The 10,657-nt window shown below is 36.6% G+C and overlaps 1 non-coding gene across 1 annotated transcript; it reads right to left on the bottom strand.

Moving 5' to 3' along the window:
* Positions 1-353: 353 nt before the first annotated feature.
* LOC124895456 lies at positions 354-460 on the bottom strand. Its single transcript, XR_007051725.1, has one exon. It is a non-coding gene; the product is annotated as a small nucleolar RNA R71 (small nucleolar RNA).
* Between the last annotated feature and the right edge of the window lie 10,197 nt (positions 461-10,657).

Genomic DNA, 10,657 nt, shown 5'->3' on the forward strand with positions numbered 1-10,657 from the left:
CAGGTCAACTCAATGACGTTTATTATTCAAGATCCTTCTGAATCCCACCTACTCCTAGGAATAGTATCTTTCATGTCACAAGAATCATGTTGCACATGTTGCAAATGAAGGTACTTTTTGGTGAGCAAGATTATGAGAACCCTAACATTTATTTGAAAATTTTTGTACAGGTTTGTGCACCCTTTGATATTGCACAAATAACCCAAGAGTCCATTCGTCTTTGCCTCTTCCCATTTTATCTAACAGAAGAGGCGGTATTATGGCTTTGACCTCTTCCAATCGTATCTATCTGTTTATAGGATGAACTCACCATGACCTTTATTGAATAGTGATTCTTACCATCTAAAATGTTTCAATTGAGGGATGAGATCATAAAATTTAGGCAATTGAATGGAGAGACTTTGTATGAAATATGGGAAAGATTTAATGGAAATCTAATGCAATGTCCAAACTATGAACACCTGTAGAAGATACATCTCCAAATCTTCTACTGTGCTTTTGATCCACTCAATAAAAAATATTGTGGACAATGCGATAGGGATCTCTCTTGTAAAGTTACATTATCATGCTGAAATGAATTTTCTTGAGGAGGTTACAAAGAAAAATTGGGGATGGCATACCCGAGATGTTGAGGTTCCTAAGAGTTCTCCCACTACATCCTTGATTTATAAGGAACAAAGGAAATGAGATAAAGAAAGAGAGGAGAATGTGGCTAAGACGATGAAACAACTAAAGATTTTGACAAAACATGTGATTGGTGCACCCGCAAAAGCGGAGAATATCGGGGTATCAATAACCTATGAAGATAGTGTAGAGGATAAAAATTCGGATGAGGTGATTCGGTACTTGGAAAACTATTTGGGAGGCCCCACCTATCAAAGGAAAGGTGGGAACCAAGGTTGGATAGACCATGAACATGATCATGATTGGAGGGATATAGATTATTACTATGAGTGCTATGTGCATTCTGATGATCGGTAAAAGAACAAAGATCTGAGTTCCATTGACTTCGACCAGTACAAGTCCAAAGGTGTTTTAGCAAAGATCTTGATAAGAGTGAAAGGATAAGATAAAACGTTTCCTGAAATTAAAAGTGATTTTTTCCAACTTAGTTTAACCATGGTGTCCCACTCTGCCTCCATTAAGCAATTCTAAACTCAAATAGAGAAAATTTCCACCCAATTTAATGTTAGGCCGAAGGGTAGTCTTTCTAGTGACACTATTGTGAACCTTAAGAATGAAGCTCAAGTTTTTCCAATAGTCACTAGGAGTTGTAAAACCCATGGTGATCACTTCAAGGAAGAGTTGTGTCGCAAGATGCCCAAGGATAATTCAAAAGAAGCACCGCCAAAATCTCAAAAGAAAGATGATGAAAAGAAACTGGTGAAAGTTAGCGAAAAGGTGGTGGAAAATGAGAAACCATAAAGTTATGTGATTCCTATAATACAAGTCCCTCCCCCATTTCTTGAAAAGCTTCAATGAAAAGAAAAAGGTGATAAACTCAAGAAATTCATGGCCAAGATTAGCAACCTCTCTATCAATATCCCATTGCTTGATGCAATCCCAAAAATCTTGGGATATGCTAAGCTCATGAAGAAGTTAATGTTAAGGAAAAAGATCATCGAAGGTGACATAATTGAAGTCACTTATGGTTCTAGTGCTATCTTTAGTAGACAAATTGCAGAAAATAAAGAAGACCTAGAGCTTTTACCATCTCTTACACCAACAAAATGCATTTGTTTGCGAATGCTCTATGTGATCTCAATGCAAGTATAAACCTCATGCCTTTTTCTATCTACAAAAATCTTGGATTGGATTCTCCAACTCCACCATCTATGAGATTATTAATGGAGGATGGGTCTATCAAGTGATCGATTAGGATTATGTTTGATGTTCTAGTCAAAGTTGACAAATTTATACTTCTGGCAGACTTTTTGCATTGCAAAATGGACCACGAAGTTCACATCATTCTTGGTCGACCTTTCATGGCAACCAGAAGAAATATTGTTTACTTATAATTGGGTGAAATAAGGTTTAGAGTTCATGATAACAAGGTTTCTATTTGAGTATGCAAACAAAAGAAGCAACCTATGGAAATTCAAGTGATATCAGTGATTGACATTGAAATCGAAGAAGTGAAAAGGGGGCCCTTGTGGACCCAACTTGAGAATAGAGGAAGACGTCGTGCCATCACTTAAACTAAGGCACTATGTTGGAGGCAACCCACAAATTCCATAAGAGTTGCTCATATTCTTTACTTTTGCTTTTGTATAGTAGATTTTAGTTTTTTCAAATAAATAACCCATGCATTTATGGTTTTATAGATTAGTTCTATGAGTTGATGGGGAAAGTGTGAAAATTTTGCATGATGAACTGAACAGGGAAAAATCTATGAAATTGTGAAATAAGCTGAATAGGGGAAAATAGGGGAGCAGAAATACCATCAGTTACCATGATCACGGGACATTAGCTACGATCGTGGATCCTCTCGTGTCTACAATTGCAGAACCTTGATTGCGATTACAGTTACATTAACTTTATAAACACCCAAACACCACTTCATATTAACCCTCCCTTCTAACTCTTCTCAGTAATTTGACCCAACTCTAGAAAAATTGTTAGCACTCTAACAACATCTTTGCATTCCACTTTCATTATTTATCCATTAGGTTCCTTGAACTTTCACCTTAATTAAGGGAAAAAGGCCTTAGAATGCATGTTACAGGAAAGGCCTAAACTTATGTTTATCATGTTTTAATGCTTCATACATTGGACTTGTGTTGTACTTAATTGCTAGAATACAGTGTGCACATGCGTGGGGAAGTCTTGAGTACCCTAATGATGTGTGAAAGTGAGTCAGATGAAGAGTGTAATTTAGGGGCATAATTGGATATGTAGAAGTTTTGTTCAATGAGAATACTGCAAGTCCTTGTTGTAGAACATGTTTTAAACTTCAAACTTAAATTCTTGGACATTGAAAACTTTGGGTCAAAAATTTTCTCAGATCCTGCAATCACGCCATTGGGATAGCGATCACGGCTCAATATCCCACATTTACGATTACTGAGGCTGATTTGTTGCCTGTACCAAAAATCCTGCACTTAAAATTTTTGTCCAAATACCACCAAATAACTTTCTAATGAGCTTTAGTGGACAATATAGCATTGTTTTTAAATAAAAAATCAATGATTGTTGTGTTGTGTTGTATGTTATTTATTAAGATAATCTTATGGACAAATATGACCACATCAGAGTCATGGCATTTGAGTGCCATACTCATGACTGTGGTGATCTTTCGGGGACAAAGCTGCTCCAAGAGAGAGGTATATGTTTGGATAATATGTTGGAAAAGCTTTGAGCATTTTCTGACAAGCTTAAGGCTACAGGGTGGTGGTGTTTTGCCATGGATATGTCCAAGTCAAATGAGTAATGGGTCCGTGAATTTTATGCCAACCTTAGTGTAGAGTCTTTCTCGAACCCATCAAACATGACTCTTAAGATCCATAGGAAAATAGTGAACTTTGGGGAAGAAAAAATTAATGATATCTATCGGCTCCCAAATGAAAACATTGGTGAGTTCGAAGAAAAGGGGTATGAGCCAGAAAGCTGGTTGGTGGACAGATTGTGTCCCAGAAAGAAAGTCTTATGGTTAGAAACCAAGAGTAATGTCCACATTAATGTCTTTACTTCTGAGGCACAAATTTGGTTTAACATAATAAGTATCCCAGTATCCCCTTGCACCCACATGAAATCAGTCCCTGACTTATGGGCTTGAGTGGTCGTTTGCAATATAGATGACATTTCTTTAAATGTTGGTTAGATTGTGGTTTCTAATATAAAATTCTACAAGAACCAAGGTAGTATGTATCTCTTCTTCCCCTCTTTTATTATTGAGGTTTGTCGGAGAGTTGGGGTTTAAGAATACTCTGGAGATACTTGGGTGCGCCCTGGTACCCCTAACTATTCTTTGAGAATTTGATGGGAGGAAAGACCAAGTAAACTCAAAAAGAGAAAGATCTCCTTGGGAAGTCAATATGTGAGGATCCTGAGTCTTATAGTCTATCAACCATCAGGCCTCTTGAGGATATTGAATTTGATATTACGGCAATCAAGAAGATAATGTATAGTTTACCGCAGGCACCGGGAGAGCCCTCCGCCACTCGACATTCATATATGACATATTCAAAGTATCAAGAAGGCTAGAATAAATAGGTAGCTACCACTACTAGTTTTGATGATACTAATTTATCCTTAGCAGTGTCACTTTGTAATCTCCTGGTTGCAAATGAAAAGATGGTCATAAGGGAGAAGAAGAGAGAGGTTTTTCAACAAAATGTGGAAGGGGGCGAATGGACTTTGAAAGGTCCGGAAACCCCATGATCGAATATCTTCATCACGAGTGGAGAATGATGATGAGGTCCCAACTAAGTTTTCAAGTCCTTAGGAGGCTGATGATGATGTAGAATTTAAAAGGGAGAGAAACTCTTGATGTTGTTTTAGGGAGCACCCTTACATCTCTTTATGCAGAGAGGACACTGCCACCTTTTTTAGTTGGGGGTTCCTGTCTCAGTACTCATTTTCATTTTATCTAGTCCTATACTATTAATATTTTTGATATTTCCCTATTTTTCTTGAAGACTTTTATTTTTATTTGGGTTATATTATTCGGGCACTTTGATGGTGCCCATATTTTCATTGATTAGTTATTTTTCCTTAGATTTCAATTGATTTCTTTTATTTAGTTTACTTATGGAAATATCAGATGAAATTTTCCCTCTGATATATTGAGTGATAACATTCTTATGAGAAAAGCATCGTGTTTGGGTTTGGAGTCTAGAGCCATGGATGCAGAGGAAGTCTGTGAACCCGACATCAAAGTCACAAATGCAAGCAAAGTCTTAGTACCTATAGCATTTCAAATTTTGGGATCGCATTTGTACCTATGGCAAATATTGAGTAGCCAAATGAAAACCACAATATAAGATCAAGGCTTGGGTTGGTGCCATAATTAGCAAATCATGTATGGTGCCCATACAAAGTGAACACCCCTTCTCTGTCCAAAAATTTTCAAAAATCTAGAGCATGGACATGAGAAACCTTGTAACAAATCTTTTTCTCTTTTTGTGACTCATAAATTTTGACTTCTGAAAATTGGGAGATACTACATTTTTTTCTCTAGCAGAAGGAGCAATTGAACCTCCTTGGAGAATTTTACATGCGGTATGTAGTAAGCTTATTTGTTTAAATCTCATGTGTACTTGTACCATATTGAACTTGACCCTTTTGTCTGTCAAGGATAATTTTGATTTTACATGGTTGAGGAGATGATCTTCGGCCATCGTTGCAATATTGGAACTCCACTTTAGCCTAAAAACCTACCCTTTCATAGATTTTATCCCTGGTAGGTCCTTTAGACCTTTTGTTGGAAAACACATTAAAAATTGGGAGCCTTTAAATCTTTATCCTTGTTTTGAACCCTACCCTCCATGAACTTAAAATTATAACTTGAGGCTAAAAGCCTAAATTGGGGATGGTGATGATTGAAAGAGGTACCTTTGAGACAAAAAGTTTTAAAGTGAGTGCCTATGAGCTCAAGAATTGAGAACAAATAAATAAGAAAAGGAAAGGATCCAACAAAGGTAAGAGAAACACAAAGGGTTCAAGAAAACAAAATGAAAAGAAAAATGGGTGAACTAAGAAAATAAAACGTAGGCACATGTGTAAAGACTGAAAACAAAAGAAGTGGCCCATGATCATAAATTGGATGGAATAGTGTGATATAGATGTTAAAGAAGGGTTTAGCTATGTTGTTCCTAAAAGAATTCCAACCAAACCCCAAACCTACTTTACATGCTCTAAAGGCCCTTCGTGATTCCCAACCTAGTATTTTCACTATAGTGGCATTTGAAAATAGGGCCTAGCCTATGCCATGTTAATTGTGAGAATCGAGAGTTCTTGGGGAGAGAGAGTATTCTAAACTTAAATTCATTGTTACATAATTGATGACTTGATGAGTGAAATTTTTTTTCTTTGGAGGAGGCATGTAAATAATTTAAGGTTGATAATTTTGTCATCTCCGAAAAAATAGGGCAAAAAGGGGTATAATGTACTTGGGGTCAAAAAGGTGTCAACTTTATAGTATTATTTATTGTTGCATAGTTTCTCTCTAAAGTCTTTTGCATCATTAAAAAATCACATTTTATGTTAAGGGTTATAGTAAAAATAGTTTTGCCCATGTTAGATGAGATAAATTGAGGGATTAATTGACCTTGAAGTTATTATGATCACTTGGTTCATTCAATGTGGGCATAAATGTGATTAGTTTCATAGTTAGAGGTAGTGTTGCTTGAGGAAAAGCAAATCTTTAAGTTGGGGGTGCTGATGAGCGGTGAATTTAACACTCATTTGCACTCGACATTCATGCACATTACCAAGTTTTGAATGAATAAGACATATGTAAGATTAAATGCACTAATAGCCACATTTTACAAGAATATAGGATTATGACATGAAATGTAGACTTGAGAAAAAAGGATCAAAGGAAGAGAAAGGAAGTGCAGCTAGAAGATCTAGAGAAAAAATAGGCTTCATTTACCGCAATTGCATTAATCTACACACGGTAGCAGTGAATCTGGTGTGATCCCGGTCTCACAAGATTTAGCTTAGGGGCAATTTTGTAATTTTCTACAGCCGACCCCAAATCCTTTAAAAACTTAAAACCCTTTCCCATTTTGGGAATTCTAGAGACTAGCAATACTTTGAATTTGTAATTAAAACCCTAAATTGGGCAAGAATCGTAAATTTGATTTGGACATTTGGATTTTGGTATTCGGGAAGAATGGATGCCTTGAACAACTTATTTGGTATATGTTTCTTTCTTTTCTTAAGGAGTAGCTAAATCTTTTAGTTTTGGGATAATGTTGAATTAAGTTATAAATTAGCAGTGGTTTGTGATGTATTTGTGTATATGCTAGTTAGATAAGAATGGGTTCAACTATTTCTTGATTAAATCGGTTGGGATTCGTGGGTTAAATCCCCAAATACCCACATAGGTTTGTGGGTGAAAACCCTATGCTCGTGAGAGCCCAAATTATCCTTTAAGGAGGGGTTTGGATGAACTTTAGCAACCCTCATCATCCTTGATAAAGGGATGTGGGAACCAAGGCAATAGTATATAATATCATTATGTTTAGTTTACTCATCTTAGCTATCTTAGACATAAGGGTGATTTTGTGGTTGACTTTACCTTGGGTATCATCCTAGAAATAGGGATACCAAATATTGAGGTAGTGGGTGAATATGATTGCCACATATGTTAGGTACCCGAAAGGTTCACCAAGTAAAATCTGTGAGGTTTTATTGAGAAACTAGCCTCAAGGGTCCTAGACCCAACCAACCACATTAGTAACTTAATAGTTGTGCACCAAATCTAACATACCCACACTTAAGTTTCCCTTAGGTATACATTATCCCAAGATTTCACAAATATTGAAGTTAAATTAAAATTTGTTGCTTTGTTTGTGCGATCAAGTTACTAGTGACATGCATCCTTCCTTAATCGAAACCCCTCTATTTTTAATTATGTCATTTACTTTACTAACACTTCAGGTATTATCTTATTAGGACTTAATAACACAAAAGATTAGAACTATATCTTTAACTTCTTATGCATTCGACCTTAATGCGAGTTGGGATATTGACAATTACCGTCCTCTACCTCATTAAATCGTACAGGTGAGCGTTATCATCCACAGTAATCTAACAAAGCCTCTATGATAAAGAACCAAAAACCCGTCTTAGTCTTGATATGTCCCCGGCTCTAATACGAACAATGATAATGTTAAGGATAATGAAAACTCCCAATTCTAATCTACGATAAGAACTGATGAATTGTCTAAGTGTTTCAGAGAATAGAAGCTCGCCACTTCACCAAAATGAACTGACGAACCAAGTTGATCCACCTAACTCTGCGAAGAAAAATTAAAGGTATCTCTGATGCCAGCATTGCATGGGGATACAACGTTCAGAGATGGTTAGTGGGCTGAGCACACTCATGTAACTCACGGGTAAGGGTGCAAAATAAAGCCATTATCAATATTTTAAAATCATTTAGAATCCAATGCATATAACTAAATGCATATATATATTTATATACATATATATATATATATCACATATCGGGATAGGGAACAAGGCTTAGCATGGCCTTTAAAACTATAGACTAGATTGTGTAGCTCAACTGTCATAACATAAGAAGGCACCCATGGTCTATATAGGCCAGTTCTACCCCATCTAGAAGGGCCCCAGTGCGTGTGTCCGCACGAAATAGAGGTAATGTATATTCACCATGGGTCACTCGAACCTCCTGGTATATCAAGGTGACACAAAGCACCCAATCATGTAATATAATGTGGAAGACTCGAACCTCACTATCATATGATAATAATAAGGGGGACTCAAACCACTCGGTCATGTAGATCCATGCATCGGTAACCGGGGTTTCCATTATTGGTCCCTCAGGACCTCTACTTTCACGACTTAGCTACGCAACCCTCATTAAATCCTAATTAAATCATTTATCACATATTCCCATTCATTGAAACATGATACACATTTTGGAATATATTATTTGTATCGTCATACCAACTACACTTGCAAGGTAATTTAGAGAAATTCATAGCCCTCTTGGTTAAATTATGCATTCGCTTGGGGAATTACACAACCTCAAAAGATTCAATCAAATTCACTATGCTTCTTTGACTTTTCACACTATGCAATATTTCAAGAGTTGTTCAATATACATATTGTTTGCACTCAAAACCAATTTCACAATATGGGATTGAGGTTATTACCAATTCAAAAGTTACATGTTAGGGGAAATCATAATCCCCTAGTTTATTCACCATACCCATGCACCCCTCCAGTTCAAGACCATAATTAAAGAATGAGTGATGATATGTAAACCATGGGAAATAAATGTTTGAAAACAAACATTCAAATCCCACAACCCATGTTTCAAAACCATTATCAATACCTTATGAACAACACTTTAAAGCATATGTTTTTAATAAATTAGAAATTAGGGAAGAGTAACATTCCTTAAATACCATGTTTCACGTAAAGAGTTACGACCCTTGATCCCTTAGATAACCTACTTCTTTGAAGCCTTTAGGATCACTTGTCCTCTAATGATGGGTCAAGGCATTTCTTAGCAAGATTTAGGAAAGAATTGCACCCACGTTTACGCTTACCAATGACAGAAAACAATAATGTTAAGACTATACATAGCCTGAACAATTTTCCATAATAGGAAATAGGGATGGATACTTTGACTTCACGTCCTCTTTGGCTTCCCAAGTAGCTTCTTAAAACTTTTGGTTCCTTCAAAGAACCTTTATCGAAGCCACGTTCTTTATTCGCAACTGAAGGACTTGCCGATCCAAGATCTCCACCAGAACTTTTTCATAAGACATGTAATTGGAAATTCCTACACCTTTCAAAGGAACAACCAATGAAGGATCACCCATGCACTTCCTTAACATTGAGACATGGAAGACAAGGTGAATAGAGCTTCAGCTAGAAGGAAACTCCAATTCATATGCAACATTATCAACCCTCTTTAATACAAAATATGGACCAACATAATAGAAACTAAGCTTCTTTTCCTTCCTGAATCGCATCACGCCCTTCATGGGAGGCAACTTTATGAATACCCAGTCACCAACATTAACCTCTAACTAATTTTACCTTACATCTATGTAGGACATTTGGAGACTTTGGGTGGTCTTAAGACTGTCTCAAATCGCCTTCACCTTCTCTATGGCTTGGTGAACCAAATTACGGCCAAATAACCTACTTTCACAAACCTTAAACCTCCCAATAGGAGACCTACACCTCCAACCACATAAAGCCTCAAAAGGAGCTATACCAATTTTAGAGTGATAACTATTTTTTTAGGAAAATTCTATGAGATACAAATAGTCAATCCAACTACCACCATAGTTTATCACATAATATCTGAGCATATCCTGCAATGTGTCAATGGTTTTATCCGGTTACCCATCCACTTATAGGTGGAAAGCGATACTAAGGCTCGCCTAAGTCCCCAAACCTCTCAGAAAGGAATGCAAACTATGAGAAGAGAACTGAGTACCTTGATCAAATATGATGCTAACTGGAGCACTATGAAACTTCATGATCTCCTATATGAACAACTTGACATAATCTTCAGAAGAGAAACTTTTCTTCACTGGTAAGAATTGAGCAGACTTAGTCATGCTATCCACGATGACCCAAATAGAATCAAACTAATGAAGTGACTGTGGAAGACCAGTAATGAAATACATACTACTACTTCTCATTTCTACACTAGCAACCAAATTTCTTAAAACAACCCACTAGGCCTCAAGTGCTACACCTGTACTTGTTGACATACCATGCGCTTAGCTACAAAATTGGTGACATCTCGCTTCATATTATTCAACCAAAAACTTTCCTTAAGATCATGATACATCTTCTTCAAACCAGCATGAATCACAAGACTCATGAGCTTTTACCAAAATTATTTGTCGCAACCCATCAACATCAGGAACACATAATCTACCTTGGTACCTCAAGATAGCATCACCATAAATCTCAAATACCATTACCTTCTACT

Source organism: Capsicum annuum, unplaced genomic scaffold (assembly GCF_002878395.1).
Source record: "Capsicum annuum cultivar UCD-10X-F1 unplaced genomic scaffold, UCD10Xv1.1 ctg82325, whole genome shotgun sequence".
NCBI lineage: Eukaryota > Viridiplantae > Streptophyta > Magnoliopsida > Solanales > Solanaceae > Capsicum > Capsicum annuum.